Source organism: Schistocerca gregaria, chromosome 3, assembly GCF_023897955.1.
Source record: "Schistocerca gregaria isolate iqSchGreg1 chromosome 3, iqSchGreg1.2, whole genome shotgun sequence".
Lineage (NCBI taxonomy): Eukaryota > Metazoa > Arthropoda > Insecta > Orthoptera > Acrididae > Schistocerca > Schistocerca gregaria.
In genome coordinates, this window is record NC_064922.1 from 562,736,064 (window position 1) to 562,752,817 (window position 16,754).

Below are 16,754 nucleotides of genomic sequence, written 5' to 3' on the forward strand. Positions count from 1 at the left end.
GACGTGTTATGTTTCAAATGGCTCCAAGCACAATGGGACTTACATCTGAGGTCATCAGTCCCCTAGACTTAGAACTACTTAAACCTAACTAACCTAAGGACATCACACACATCCATGCCCGAGGCAGGATTCGAACCTGCGACCGTAGCGGTCGCGCTGTTCCAGACTGAAGCGCCTAGATCCGCTCGGCGACAGCGGCTGGCCGGGACATGTGATTTTAAGAAGTTTCTTACACGAGGTTCCTTGTTACAAGGCAGTGCACGTTGTAATAAATTGTTTCGAATTATCTTTCCTATCGTGAATGTTTACCGTTTGTATTTCAAAGAATTTGTACAGTATGAATGAGATTTTCACTCTGCAGCGGAGTGTGTGCTGATATGAAACTTCCTGGCAGATTAAAACCGTGTGCCGGACCGAGACTCAAACTCGAGACCTTTGCTTTTCGCGGGTAAGTGCGCTACCAACTGAGCTACCCAAGCACGATTCACGCCCCGTCCTCACAGTTTGGAAGGTAGGAGACAGGGTACCGGCAGAAGTAAAGCTGTGAGGACCGGTCGCGAGTCGTGCTTGGGTAGCTCAGCTGGTAGCGCACTCTCCCGCGAAAGGCAAAGGTCCCGAGTTTGAGTCTCGGTCCGGCACATAGTTATAATCTGCCAGGAAATTTCAATTTGTACAGTATCTAATCCAAAGGATGATAATTAAAAAACAATCTTGATCTCAAATTTCTTTTAATCGGAGTGACCGGTTTCAATCCTTAAGGATCATCTTCAGACTCTGCAATAACACACGTACAGATAGAGGGATCCTTACAGTAACATATATACACTGAAATAAGATTACAAATTAGATATACCCAGAACGGCAAGTGGTCTTCCATGGAGCAGACTGCGGCGATCCACGACCCTGAACTGACTGCTAAATGGATAGGCAGGGAGTGGTCTTAAATAGCACTAGTCCCACTCTCTGTCCTGTGTATGACATCAGTGTTAACCAATCACAAGTACAGTGTGTACTATTAGCGTAAAAGTATTACAATAGCCTATATTGCTACGATTTGATCGTGAAAATGTCACGGTGCAGTGTGCCTGAGCGTATAGCGCTCCTGGAGGCCTACTGCGGCTCAAAGGAAGTTTTCGACCAAGTTGAAGCTGATGATTACCGGTCAAAGTGTGCTAACAATCATACTTGGTTTGTAGGTCTGAGAGAACGGGTAGTGTTCGTGATGACGGTGTTGGCAATGTCGGTCGTCCAAAAAGGGTAAAAACATCTGAAAACATCGAGAAGACATGTAATATGTTCCAAACCAGCCCCAGTAAATCGATCAGACGAGCTGTACAAGAGGTGGGAATCAACCGTGAGACATTGCGACAAATGTTGTTGAAGACCTGCATCTCTTTCCATACAAAATTCAAACCCATCAGACATCAAGACACAGGTTCAAGGAACAGCGTTTGTGTTTCGCCAACGCTATTGTCCACATAATTCCCGAACAGGACTTTGATGTGAACATGGTGTGGTTTAGCGACAAAGCCCAATTTCACTCGGATTGATTCATCAATAAGCAAAACTGGCGCTTTTTGGGAATCTGCATTTCGCTACGTAGAAGCCTTTACACCCTCAACGGGTGAATGTATGGTGTGCAATGTCCAGTCATGGAATAATCGGTGTAAAATTCCTTGACGGCACGGGGACTACCGAAGGGTACGTGGAGGTTTTGGAAGATGATTTCATCCCCATTATCCAAAGTCACCCTGATTTCGACAAGATGTGGTTTACGCAAGACGGAGCTCAATCCCATCGAAGCAGGAGAGTGTTTAATGTCCTGAAGGACCACTTCGTGGACCGCATTCTGGCTCTGGACCACTGGCATGGGCCTTGATTGGCCACTATATTCTCCGAATCTGAACACATGCGATTCCATTTTGTGGGGCTATATTAAAGACAAAGGTGTAGAGTAATAATCCCGAAACCATTTCTGAGCAGAAAACAGCTGTTCAGTAGGTCATCGAAGCATCAATGTTCGGACACGTCCTGCAGGGCATGCAGAATTTCGCTATTCACTTGTACCACATTATCGCCAGGAATGGTAGGTATATCGAACATGTCTTAAAGTATGACCGAATACCTGTAGTGAAGTTTACATGTTCAATAAAGTGTGTACACGCCGTAGTTTGTAACTAATTTACGTTTTTTCATATAGTTCAATAATTATCACCATGTATGAGCCTATATGTGTATTAGAAGATCATGTCTTCTTCCTCCTTGGTAGTTTCCTGGAAAAGGTTGTCATTGGTTTTAATGTGCAGAAGGTGATGAGCCTTTCTCCATTCTTACTGATGCGTTTGCGTGCTGGAAAATTTCCTACTATTGCCTTGCATTTCTCTTCTCTGCCGATCTGTGCGTTGAAGTCTCCTACGAGTAGTTTTGCTTGGTGCTTTGGTATTTTTGATGTCTCATTTTCTAATGCCTCCCAAAATTGCTCGACTTTTTCTCGATTTCTTTCTGTTGTCATTGTTTGTAGTTGCATGTGAATTTATGATGGTATATAGCTCTTGTTTGCTGATATAAACGAGAGAAGTGATATTCGCTCTGATGGGGTCGCAGAACTCGTTATGAATTCTGTTAAATCCTGTTTGGCCATAAAAGCTTTCGAAGCACAGTGACTTTGTTTATTCTTTATGGCCGGCTTTCCTTTATGAATCCTGTAGCCCTCAGATTAAAATGCTTTTTCATCACCGCATCTGATTTCCTGAAGTGCTAGCATGAGTCTGTTGTCTGTTTAATACATCCGTCAATTGTTTAAGTTCCCCAATCTTTAGTAAAGTGTTGACGTTCAATATGCCTAGCAAATGTTTCTTCTCAGGCCGTATGCGACAAGTTCTAGGAAGCTCCGACTCTTCCGTACTTGATTTTCGAGGCACTCCAGAACCCGACGGCCTAGTTGCATCACTGTTTCCAGCGCTGAAGGATCGTTTACGTGCTGGAGTACTTTTCTGTTCAGCGTTTACCATCACGTCTTTCTTGAAAGTAAATTAGGAAGTGGTATTAGCATCTTCGTGGGATGTTACATCTGTGATCGAATCGCTAGATGGGTCTTAACAGGCAGCCCAATATGGCGTCGGAGGCCTTTCCTAGCCGATCACTTTGGCAACAGACGTTACTGATTTTTGCAGCCGCCATCAACATGTAGATTGTAGAGAGCTGACCACGTAGCCAATTGTTGCAAGTCAAATGCGACGTGGATTTTTGTTCTGCTTGGTGGGTTTCCTCTTCCGCTAGGTCCTTCCTCTCCGCCTTTTCTACCGTTAAGGAGAAAATGACTCGTCCGCCTTCTTTGCCGTTGAGGTTAAGATCTTCATTCGCCTCTTCTTCATCTCAACTGCGCGTTGCTGACTAACGAACTGGCTGTCTCTTCTTTTATCAAGCAACTAGCTATCAGAAATAGACTGCCCCGCTTTGGTCGTCTAGATCATTGAGTACTAAGCACTCCGCCACGTCGAGGGGAGGGGGGGGGGGAGGAGGGGCGTTCATTTTAGATAGTTAATTTTTCTTGTTTGGAATTTGCAACATAAGCGAACAAAGTCAATCCATAATTGGTCTTCTGTTTTGATTTTTCGATTCTCCATACGCATATTTCTATATAATACCATTCTCATAACAAAATAGTACTGTGATAGCACGACTGGAGAAATGTTCTTGCCGCCTAGGCTGCGCAACGGCTGTGATGCCCCGGGCGTTTTATTATTATTATTATTATTATTATTATTATTATTATTATTCTGGGGAATTGGCGGGGACGTTCGAACATCTATAACAGCTGCACACCTGCCTATACTGCCTCCGGCCAGCAGGCCAGTCCCGGCCTAACTGAGGAACTGGCCTTTGTGCTAAAAGATTGGCTTCATGACTGCGTCTCCGCTTCACAGGTCAAGTGATCAGTGCTGTACGTTATAAACGATGTCTGAGGAATTAACTTAATTATTTCTCATTGTTTTTGTATATTACTCGCATATCACTAACGGATGATTGTCGTGCAGCCACGCGACACTCTGGGCGCGTCTCCCTCCTCACGTACAGGGTCTCAATTAGTCAAGAGCATAAAAGCCGGTAGTGCGTGATAACAGAACATGTCAAATTAATACGCACTAATCAGCGATGAGTGATGAGCCGGCGCAAAGGAGGGGAAGAGGGGGCTGTCGTAGATCTCTTCCCCCTCCCCCTTATACACACAAACCAAATATGTTCCGCCAAAATTCCAATTCCGGCGTATCACTGATGATTATGATATTAAAAGCAAAATAAATGGGTAACTACGATAAAATAAAAATAATTTGTTCACATCGATGCGTAGTACATTGTGTTAGCATAACTCCCAAGACAACGCATTTAAGAGAAATACAGCATTTCGGAAGCATTTGTCAGAATATGTAATTCAGTTACCAACTCTAACAGCAACTAAATCTCTTAACTCTGATAAAACCATAATTTACGCAAAATAAAGTGCGTTTTACGTTTGCTGTGTATAAGTTTCAGGTGATGGTTCTTTTTTTGTTAATATTTTTTGCAGTTTTCGCAATAATTAACTCGTGACAAGTTAGCAGTTCAAGCATAAATCTTACAGAAAAATTATGGAAAAATTATCAAATTCACATATGTATAGATCTCTCTAGTCTCTAAACACGTGTGAAACTTAATTTTAATCAGTCAGACTCAGTTATTTGTTTTTGTTTCGTCACGTGTCTTTTTCGCGTGCGAAAAAGTTTCGTGCCAGAGACAACGCTTTGCGTGGTGCAAGTGGCAACACACTCGTAACCGAACTTGCCAGGCTCCCGCTCGTGTGCTGCTGGTGGAGCAGCCCAGCCCTCTTACTTTCAAACGGCATATGGTTCTATAATCTTTCAGTGACAGAGGGTAGCCGCTAACCGCAATGCGGCGTCCGTACGATGCTTCACAGGGGCAGGCGTTCGTAATCTCCAGTTGCGTGAAGCATTTTTGACCAGACGTTACGCACACTGCGAGAAGTAGGTCGACTTTGATCCAGGAAGTCGTGTCGCTTGGACCTGAAGTGTATGTGTAGCCTTGCGCTTTCAACGGGTCGTACAGCCTCTGCGAGTTCACACCAAGTGGGTCAGCTTAAAATAGACGCCGCTGTTTGACTTACCGCCAGTCCCTTGTGACGTGGCCTCATGTAGACTCTCGGCTCCTCCAAGCCATATACGACCTTAACCCAGGCGTTCAAGCAGCGAAGATGCCAACTTTGAGCATGAAAATAGCAACAACTTCTTTAATGTTTCTTTCGCTGAAAATCGATTCTTATTAAACCTTGTAACACATTCTGATTGCTCAAAGTAACCTCTACTTATGACTCCCGAGTATGATACAGAAATAAATCCGTATTTGGTAAAGAGCTAGAATTATCTGGTATACTTTTCTCCGGTCGCAGGTTTTAATCCTGCCTCGGGCATGGATGTGTGTGATGTTCTTAGGTTAGTTAGGTTTAAGTAGCTCTAAGTTCTAGGAGACTGATGACCACAGATGTTAAGTCCCATAGTGCTCAGAGCCATTTGAACCAGCCATTTGTATCCTTTTCTCAGCATTTCATGTTCTGAATGTGTCATAATTAATGAATTTGCTGCAAAACAGTTTATCATTTGTCACTACATTTCCATTAAAAGGAGTCCAGCATTTCTGGGCGTTATTTAATGGCATAATTACATTTTATTGCCTCCTCATTGCTATCATGCTCATTATCTCAATTTCAAGTCAGCAACATTTAATTTTTCTTTGCGACCAGATGATGATGACCCGTTCAGTAAAGGGAAACGTGAAAACAACTCTCGCTGTACTTCATCACGGAGAAAGGGTACAATATCAGCCATTGATCGAAACGGGCGTAAAGAGCGATTTCCGGGAAATGAGTTTATCAAACCGTGGAATTTGGTCTGTGACAGGACGTGCTGCTGGGATAGTGATGCACATTTGGGACTAGTGGATAGAAAAGGCTTTTATGCAGCATCCAGTTATTCAGAACTGCAAAATGTAATCACATCACGAAATAAGTAACATGTCCGTATGTTCGTAACAGACGGTTGGTTCGACATTAGACTAAAACTGATGTGCACCCATTGCCGTCGACGGTTGAGTGCAGTGTGCTGTAGACCGTTCTGGTGAGAACACACATGCCATTCTGTTTCTTTCCGTTATCCAAAAATCACAACCATCACAAAACTACGGTGGGAATATAATCGCCGTCGCTAGCGTGCTGAGTAATAAAATGTAGTTAACTTGGGCCAGATGATGATCGCGTAGGTGTTACACGCAGTGTGGCAGTTGGCTTTGTTGAGTGGCATAGCCTACCAACACCAAATTTCATGGTTTGATGCGTCATTGAATTGATGGGATGTCGATATCTGTGTGCTGAGGGTTCGGTAATCAGTAGTCATTACTTCAGAGAAATATTAGACTTGAGAGGCGCTGCCACTCGTTTACATAACGGCGGAAGTCTCATTTCCCTGTGATTATTGGAAGCCCCATGCGCAGAGGATCTATAGGTTAGGGACGTCCAATACCAGATTGGAAACATTTGGTATCTTCACCACTGTGATGTAATACTTCGGTCTCTATACATATACTTAGATAATACAGAAACAAAAGTGTGGATACCGACGTTATGGGAAACTATTGGTGGCTGATGCACTTTTAAGCTTTTCCAGAACACAAGGCTAATTGTGAAAATGACACGGTGTTTTGTTGAAGCAACTTGAGTATAAAATCAAATATAAACTTTAGGATCGAAGGACAAACATTCAAATTGGAAACAAAATACAGGCACAACATAAATTTTATGTCACTGCAGTGTATCATTGTAAATCTTTTCTGAAGGCAATAGCACTCATTTAAAGAAAGGGCTCGATTTTTGAATAAAATGCGAAATACAGGAATTCTACTATGTTTGCTTGAACCAGCTAGAGCACAAAGTAAACACGCGAACCAATTTTCCAAGTTACTGGGTACAGATTTAACATTACCTGTAATATTCCTTAATTCTCACCTGTTCATTGTAGACAGCACATAGTATGTCATTTTTATTGGTGCGCCAAGTTTCTCACATTTAGGGTCCGCTGTTGTTGTTACCATCTTCAATAGTAAACCTGTTTTGATGCACCTATCCACTCGTCATCCTGTGCAAACCTCTTCCTCTCCGCGTAACTACTACAATTTATATCTATTTGAACCTCTTACTGTATTCATGCTTTGGTCTCCCATTACTATTTTTAACCTCCATACGATTTCTTGACGCCTCAAAATGTGTCCTATCATTCGATCGCCTCTTTTAGCCAAGTTAACACTTACATACTGCATACTAATTTTCATCAAACTGACAATGAAAGGTTATTATTTTTTTCAACATGATTTAATATATCCGACAGTGGTTCAAAAAAATGGTTCAAATGGCTCTGAGCACTATAGGACTTAACTTCTAAGGCCATCAGTCCCCTAGAACTTAGAACTGCTTAAACCTATCTAACCTAAGGACATCACACACATCCATGCCCGAGGCAGGATTCGAAGCTGCGACCGTAGCGGTCGCGCGGTTCCTGACTAGCGCCTAGAACCGCTGCGCCACGTCGTCTGGCCCGACAGTGGTACTCTAATATTTAGTTACTTTGAAATTAGCGAATGCTTGATATTGATAACATAGGAATGGTAATATCAGTAGTCTCGGAACTTGCCTACGACACTTCTTTCGCTTCCACGTTCGCCTGAGATACTCATCGTACATATCGGAGACATAGTTGGTCGACATCTTGTTCACAACTAACCTCTATCGATGTATTAGAAAGTTGAATGTAACTCTCATTTATGGAAAGTCCTTAGAAACATTCTCTTTCTGAAAGGAGACGTACCTGTCGTTTCGGAGAATACCATGATCTATATAATAAGTGCTTTATCTCATTTAACCAGACGATAATATTAGACTTTACTCGTACAATCTACATCTACACACATACTCCACAATCCACCGTAAGATGCAAGACGGTTTCAATGATAATCTACGGTCATGTATGAAACTGATGTGTCTCAATGTTAACGAGGATAAGCTTCAGCTCTTGATGTGAAGGTGATCATAGGTTCCAGATCAAATCGTTAACTGTATAAATAAAAGCAGTGATTGTCACCTGGCAAAATAAAATTAGGGGCATTCTTCGATTCGACGATATTAAGAGGCTATTATAGCAATGTTTCTCCTGATTATGGACAATATAAAATTAATAGGTGTCGCAAGCATCTTCCTTCGTGAAGCAATTGTCACAAACGTTAGCATGCGTAACGGTCAAACGCAAGAGGTGAAGATGTGGAATCACCACAGAACGTGGCTCCTTGAAAGCTTCGTTCGTCACGTTGGCTAGATGCAAGCATGTTTTATTGTGTTGCTAAGGCCGACAGGCGTTTGAGTAGACATTGTCTGCAGTTCTGGTGTATTCCTGAGAAGCCATTCATGGGAAACAGTGGCTTCATCGCATCACACACTTCGCGAAGAGAAACAATTGAAAGCCGTAGCAAATATACATAGCTGAAAAAAATACACTTACCATTCTGCGGTGTATAGGCAGTCTCCGTCAAACCTGCACTAAATCAAGGACGTCTCCAATTGTATCAAACAGCAGTTTAAACAAATTCTTGTTCTGAATAATGTAACAAACGATGCGAACAAGAAGTCACTATTCCTGTTCAATTAAACAAAAATCGGATGTTATCTCTCGGAGAAATGTGGTAACATCTCTCGTCCTTACATCCTTATATGTAACGCGAACATGGTTTGTCACAAACGCAAAAAGTTACCGCATAGGGGTTAAAATGCTACGCCTGGGGCTCACAGAAAGTGTTTAAAGGCCTTAAAGGCCTTGGCACAACCCTGAAAATGAATTGGTACCCACGCGCCATTATAAACCGACGCGAGAGAGACAGAGAGAGAGAGAGAGAGAGAGAGAGAGAGAGAGAGAGAGAGAGAGAGAGTGTGAGTGTGTGTGTGTGTGTGTGTGTGTGTGTGTGTGTGTGTGTGTGAACAAGTAGGAAAACTTGTTTCCTTTCTGAAGCTGGAGTCGTGTTGTGCTCCTGTGTGTGTGTGCGTGATGCTATAAAGCGGTTTTGTTTTTTCGTTATCTCGTGAATCACCTCTTGCGTTCCTTAGCGGTGAATTACTTCAGCGAACAATCGAGTAACGTCACATCCTTGGGAAATCAAGCAAGGCCTTAGAAGGAACGCATTGTGTAAAAGAGTGGACTAAACAAGCTAGTGGTCTCTGATATAGGCCAGGTAAAATATGAACGAGAATGTTGAGCACAGCAGTGTGTCTACTAACGAATGTAAATGAAGTGAAATTGACACAAGACAACGGTGCGCTCGTTTTTCGTCGGGGGTACAGGAAGTGCACCTTGCAAAGAAACGCAACAGGGGAAACTTCCTGGCAGATTAAAACTGCGTGCCTCTCCGGGGCACGAACTTGGGTCTTACGCCTTTCGCGGCCAAGTGCTCTACCGACAGAGCTATTCAAGCACGACTTACGACCTGCCCTCAAAGCTCTACTTCCGCCAGTGTCAGCTGTGAGAGCGGATCATGTGTCGTGCATGGATAGCTAAGTCAGTAGACCACTTTCCCACGAAAGACAAAGGTCGCAGGTTCGTGTCCCGGACAGGCACACAGTTTTAACCTGCCAGGAAAGTTTCAAATCAGCTCACAGTGCTGTAGAGTGAAAATTCATTCTGCATGCAACAAGTGCTCAGGTAATAGTGAGCGGATCTTTCCCATGCGCTTAAATTTGTTCCTCTGTGTTCAGTTAGAGAAAGGAAAAAAAAACTACGCAACAGCAAGAACCTTCATTTGCAGTGTGGGTTATCGTATGCTGCCCTGCCAACGATTACTGAAATTAAATACAAACCCATTGTATGCTGTAAGCGATCAACTGGCACTAATGCGTAGGTTCTGTCCTGTTAATTTTCCCTTATTAGTTTGAAGAAATGAGAGAAATTTGGCTCCGAAGTTTATCAAAATTATCTAGAATAAATTATGATTCTGTAAATTGTGAATTTCCAGCCTCGACATAAGTAACAGCTAGTGGACATAGTTTAAAGATTATGCGTGCTTTATTTGGACCCAGTTATAACCATGGCCTTCATGTTATGTTTCTAGCTGTACTTGGATGCATGCAGTATGGTGTGTTCGCAGTTACCCGCGCAATGTATGATGTGGCAAATCAGCTGTGCAGTTTCGTGAGGAATACCATACTTTCCCGACTAACGTGCGGTATTGAGTTCTCTTTGCACTATCGTATTAGTTCAAAATGGCTCCAATAGCCTCTGAGCACTGTATGACTTAACTTCTGAGGTCATGAGTCCCTAGGGGACTTAAACCTAACCAACCTAAGGACATCACACACATCCATGCCCGAGGCAGGATTAGAACCTGCGACCGTAGCGGTCGCGCGGTTCCATACTGGAGCGCCTAGAACCGCTCGGCCGAACGTATTAGTCTTATCAGTTTTCTGTCTACTGCTACTGCTACATTGTGTTACGAAGTATAAATACCTACTAGCACAGCGACCTAAAGCACACAGCGAAATGGAATCAATACTCATCACTTAACGACAACAATTCCCCGCGCAACTTGCTTTTTTTTTCTTTTTTTTCGTAACCGACACTGCTCAAATCTGATCTGCAGCAATTACTTATCATAGTCTAGCACTGTCCGTTGGTTATCATTTTAACATTTAGATCCCGTTGTAGATTGTTTTGCAAACAGGCTTCAAATACACTACAGGTGATAACCGTGTTAACAGAATCTTCCGTCTGTTCTTGGTAGAACAACATGAAAACAAAAACAATGAAAAGCACCAGTTTGCTTTTGTTCCACAGTATTACTTTTATAGTATTAAACGGTTTTCGGTTAACACAAGAAAAGTAATACTATGGAACAAATAACAAACTGGTGATAACGTGATAATTACTGCGTAATACAGTGTGTCCCAGGGGGAATGGTCAATATTCAGGGATATGACCGGAACGAACTTTCGAAGCATGAAGTCTAGTAAACATGGACTCTTCAGTTGCGTACTTTGAGCTATGAGCCCGTCTTCATCTTGCTACTGTGAAACACATCTACTGAACAAGTGCTCGTGGCTCTTGAGAGTTCATGTTTATTAGACTTTTTGCTCCAAATGGTCGTCCTGTCATATCCCTGTATACTGACCATTCCACGTACGACACCCTGTATGGTCACATATTTTCAGGACTCACAACGTGTATCTTCTTATCTTCAATGTAATTTGTACTGTATGGTACTGTGCGTAATGCTTCTACCACACCTACGACCATGCCACCTGTTGTACCGCAGGTACAACATGAATGTGATCGCTACTGTGTAACAGAGTACAGGAGCAAAGAGAGGCCATCCCTAATAAACCCGGAATGCGTCCAAAAAGTTTAGTCTGGATTAATAAAAAAACAGAAAAAAGTTAAGGTAGTGGTTTTCATGCTTTAGGTGTTCTTCATAGTGTTCTCCCAACTGAGTGCAAAGCACACAATGTTCATAAAAGCGTATGAAACTGTCAGAAAAACCCTTCTTTGGGATGATGCTCAATTCGCGCTTTACTTTGGCCTGAATATCGCTGATCGCTGATGTCGTCAAAGTTTTTGCACCCCACCCCCATGTGAATTGCTGCAATTTTTGTAGTATTTATAACGCAATTGTCCGCATTTTGCGTTTCAGTCAAATCAGGGCATGTGCCAACGCGTCGTTGTTTTTATTCGTAAGTCAAGGCGTGCAGGGCTAACATTGCACACATTTTTCTCTTCTTCAAAACATTCTGTAGGATGTCATGAACTCTTGATTTATAGGTATTGCTTTTTGTGACACAGCACGTTGACACACTAAGTTTCCACATTCACTGCCTGCTCACAAATGACTGGTCGAATGGACATTTGTTGTTAATACTATAAAGTTCAAGCTGCCACCGTAGTTACTGCTATGACGTCACTTATAAGCCAGGAATAAAATAAGTCTCGGAACTTTTTAGGTGCACGGTGTATACTGAGGTGTGGTTTCGCCAAGTAATAGCGGACAGTGCAACGAATTTTCAGTTGACGCAATTAATTTTTAATGTTTATAACTTCCTAAATATGACATGGCCTCTTTTTTAATAAAAAAATTGTTTTTTATTGTGACATTAGTAATAGCTGACGAAAAGTACTTAAACGACATATCATGTGTGTTACTTGATCGAATCTACATCTACATGAGTATTCTGCAATTCACAGTTGAGTGCCTGGTAGAGGACAACGACATAAACAACGTAGTCTGGAGAAGAGATCCCACAAACTTAACCAAACATTTAGAGTTTTGCCGTTCGCTTGAAGGCAGTCTGTCTGTATTCTGTTGTAGCGATAACACAGTTTTGTCGTAAAGCTAACAAAGCGTTCAAGATATATACGACACTCGAAAAAGTTGACAGTGTTTGTCTGTATGCGACTGGGATCAACCACATTAGCGTTTGGCGAATATTTCATTCGAACGCATTTCATCCTCTCCACAGTTCGCTCCATCTACAGCTACATGGAAGTAACTTTCAAATTCGGTTTCTGTTCTCAGAATTGTCTACGAAAACTGCAAATTGATGCGGCATTTCTATGCAAGATTTTGTTCACGGGTGAAGCAACGTTTACAAACTATGAGCAAATCTGTCTAGCAATATTCACAACTCGTCAGTTGAAAATCCACGCTGGCGAGAATTGTCCAAACAATCACTTTTGTCTTGCAACGTGTGGTAGGGACTTCTTCAAGAATCTCATCATTGGTCCGTATTTTATTGATGGGGACTCGAAAAAGCAGCATATATCTACAGTCAGCAACGCACCCACTGTCGCCGTTATTGGAAGATATCCCAATGGGTATAAGGCAAGTCATGTCGTACGAGTATGACTGATCCATTCTGCACAGATGCTTGCACACAACAAAGAATTTGGAGATATTTCAGTCGATGATTTTGTAAACACAAAATGGAGCGCCGGTTGACCAAGTTCATCATCTTTGACTGTTATCTGAAGATAAATCCAATGTGAACCCGACGCCACCGACAACATTTCAGAGGTTGTTCAGGGACATTTGTTTCGTTATTTTGGTATAAGGGACATTTTGTCCCCGGTGGCTCGTTACAGAGTAATTACATTTCGTTTGATTTCTTACTCCTGTTTATCTTTGTGTTGTATTCTACTGAAAAATCTTCAGAGCTGCCCCCATCTCGTGGTCGTGCGGTAGCGTTCTCGCTTCCCGCGCCCGGGTTCCCGGGTTCGATTCCCGGCGGGGTCAGGGATTTTCTCTGCCTCGTGATGGCTGGGTGTTGTGTGTTGTCCTTAGATTAGAGCTACTTAAACCTAACTAAGTTCTAGGGGACTGATGACCATAGATGTTAAGTCCCATAGTGCTCAGAGCCATTTTTCTTCAGAGCTATGGACGTGTCGGTGATATGCGCTGTCTGTCTTTTTGGAAACAGACTTGATCCATTCTCCCGCGCTACTAGCTGACTTTAAAGGCCCACTTTCCATTCAGTACTACCTGGTTCTGGTTTGGGTTTGGTTGTGCAGAAGTATTGGTCGAATGTTAACAATGACTCACAACTTTATGAGTAAGTTTGTCGATGAACAGGTATATGGGCTGTGTGGATCAACTGAATGCATTAGAAGAGAGGCGCGACAACAGTAAGCTCATTGTTCCCAATACGGCAACCACGTCACAATATTTTACCATCTGACGGATGTTGCATTACTCTGAGTTTGGAGTTCTACGTTTTGACGAGTGCATACTGTAAGCTTTTTCGCTGCTGCTCCACAGAAACAAAAATAACTGGCGTAACGAACTAAATAATTCGTAATTACAGGTTTACTCAACAATGAACCATCGGAGACTGAGTCCCTTGGAACAGCCAGCCGGAGTGACCAAGCGGTTCTAGGCGCTACAGTCTGGAACCGCACGACCGCTGCGGACGCAGGTTCGAATCCTGCCTCGGGCATGGATTGTGTGATGTCCTTAGGTTAGTTAGGTGTAAGTAGTTCTACGTTCTAGGGGACTGATGACCTCAGAAGTTAAGTCCCATAGTGCCCAGAACCATTTTAACCTTGGAACAAATTACTCAGAAAATATCCCTCAACAACATGCAAAGATTTTGTCGGAATACGGGTTCACACTATATTTACACGTTCTGTGTATAGCTTGGAACGCCTCTGTTAGCTGTCTCATGTAGAAATAAAGAATTTTTGAAGAGCAGCTGTGCTAGATAACAATCAGTTTTATAAAAGTATTGTAATAACTTTGGATTTGTACAGAACAGACTTACTGCAGTTGCGAAAGAAGACATTACTACGAAAATCGTGAAACTGATTGCAAACGAGCACGGCCACAAAAGAGTATAACTGCTAGTTGCGGTGCAAGACTTGCACGTGCAGATAAAGATTGTGAAATAGACCGGCATAGTTTCTGATTTGCAACTGCCATTGTGTAATAGGTTCTTCCTCCGCCTGCGGAAGCCGCAGGTAATGGCTAATGCTATGTGAGATGTACAGGTGGCTTGTGTCGAACCAGTCGTGTTCTTAAAGGGGCTGTGCGTGTAGAGAAGCATGGCGGGGGCAGGGGGTGAGGGTGGGGAAGCGCGCAGCTGTTCGGGAGCGCTCGATACTGTCGGAGCGCCTGCAGGTGGCAGCCGGCCGGCAACAGGCGACACCGCGCCTCAGTCGCGTTCTTTCTGCACCGAAGCCGACACACGCTTGCATCTGGATGCGTTGCACAGCGAGTACTGAAGCCCCTACTGGGTGTGTACGCGGTCTCCAGTTGGTGGGAGGAGCGTCCTGTGCTCCACCGTCTCTCAGATGTTGATGGCTGATCGGCAGGTAATTACCAAAAGTTTGCATGCCTCTGTGTCTTCACTTGCTGCGTTCTCCACAAGGGCATGTTACCTGCATAGTACCTTGATTAACGGTGTGGCACATTGCGGTTTAGCGGTCGAGTTCAATCCTTCTAAATAAGTTGCATGTCACAGATCGCGCTCAGTATAAATTTTGTACACCTAAATCTCCACTACGCAAGCAACTTTATGGTATTTGGCATTGTGTCAAGAAATGCGCGGACACGGAGATTTAAGAAGATTCATCTCTCGATCTGTACTGTGCTAACCTACCACTCTGTGTAAACGTGGCACTGGTGGAACCTGTGCTTACTTTGTCTCTGACGCAAGGGCAGAACATTGTGCTGTGTAACATGAAAAAGGCAAATTGTTCAAATAATGTTCCATGTTTTCTAGTCTGTAAACAGAAACCATTGTTTGGCCTCAGAATACGCCTGAAACAGCAGTATCTGCATCTAGGCATGCCTTCGTAGTTTACGTTTAAAACAAAACAATGATGTAATTTCTCAGATGGAATTTTTTGAATGGTACTTCAATACAAAATTCTTTGGTAGCGTAGGTTTATGCAATAACAATTACATTCAACATTTCGGAATGTGGTTTATAAGTGACTGTCTGTGACGCTGCTTTCAATTTAAATATTAAAGCACAGTGCAGCTTACCGGTTTAAATCACAGCAGTATTCCACATTGCAGCTGCGGATTTTCACTTCCAACAACTGTAAAATGTAATCTTCTTACTAGAAAAGTTTTATTTGCCCAGATCGCAATAACTACGTACATACACAACCAGTTTCGGCAGCTGAAGTTGTCTTCAGATCATCTATATGCATCAACCATTGTGCCACTCCATGTAGTGCACTGTCTTCTAGTCATAAACAAATTCAGGAGCAATTCAGCCAAGAAGACGCGCCAGTGTCTCGCCATACAACGTATAATAAAACCAGAATCGTGGTAGACACAAAAGTTTCTGATAAAATAACTTTGGTTCAGAGAATATTGCTTGCTGTGTCTGTATCCATAGGACGGTACACTGATGCGCCTTCTTCAATAAGTTGCTCCTAAATGTGTTTATCACCAGATAACAGGACTACACTGAGTGGCATAATATGTGATACATTTAAATGATCTGAAGGTGGCAACAAACGAAAATTTTGCAAGGCTGCGTTTATTTTGCCACAAAACGCTATAAACTGTTGTTAGTAAAGTATAAACAATATAAAGAATAAAAAACGTAAACTACTGCAACATGCAGAACGACAGACAAAAATGTTCTTCGTTTTTCTCAACTTAACGGATTTGCACGCACATTCTGACAACTAGTTAATGTGTTAAGTATGGACTGTAACCACCTCTGGGAGCAATACAGACCTGAGAACCACGGTGTATGCTGTGGATGATGTCATCGATCTTATGTCAAGGCAAAACGCCAATTCTTCCTGCAGAGATGCTCGCAAATCTCGGAAAGTCGTAGGTGAATGCTGACGCGATGCAGCCCATCTCCCTGGTGCATCCCAGACGTCGTCTGTGGGATTCAAATTGGGAGAGCGAGCAGGCCACCCCATGCTTGCAATAACTTCCTTCCCAAGAAAACATCAGCCACTTGTGCTCTACGAGGTCGAGTATTGTCGTCCATCACTACGAAGTTTGGATCCACAGCACCTCACCAGAACTGCACATGAGGTCCCAAGATTTCGTCTCGATAACGTGGCAGAAGTGAATCACTCTCCAGACCAAATCTGGACTCATCTGCGAAAAGAACATTGGCCCCTGTTCGACTGTCCATGTGGCATGTTGACGATGTT

The 16,754-nt window shown here is 42.9% G+C and overlaps 1 protein-coding gene across 4 annotated transcripts in view; it reads left to right on the plus strand.

The window, feature by feature from the left end:
• The window catches only part of LOC126355180 (tripartite motif-containing protein 2-like), a 427,732-nt gene that overhangs the window by 280,096 nt on the left and 130,882 nt on the right, over positions 1–16,754 (plus strand). The window contains exon 1 of one of the 4 annotated variants that reach the window (XM_050005397.1): positions 14,786–14,936. The exons of the other annotated variants lie outside the window; for them this stretch is intronic. The gene's annotated coding sequence lies outside the window, so the exon portion shown is untranslated. Of the gene's footprint in view, positions 1–14,785; positions 14,937–16,754 lie in introns of those variants that run through there. 4 annotated transcript variants of the gene reach the window in all.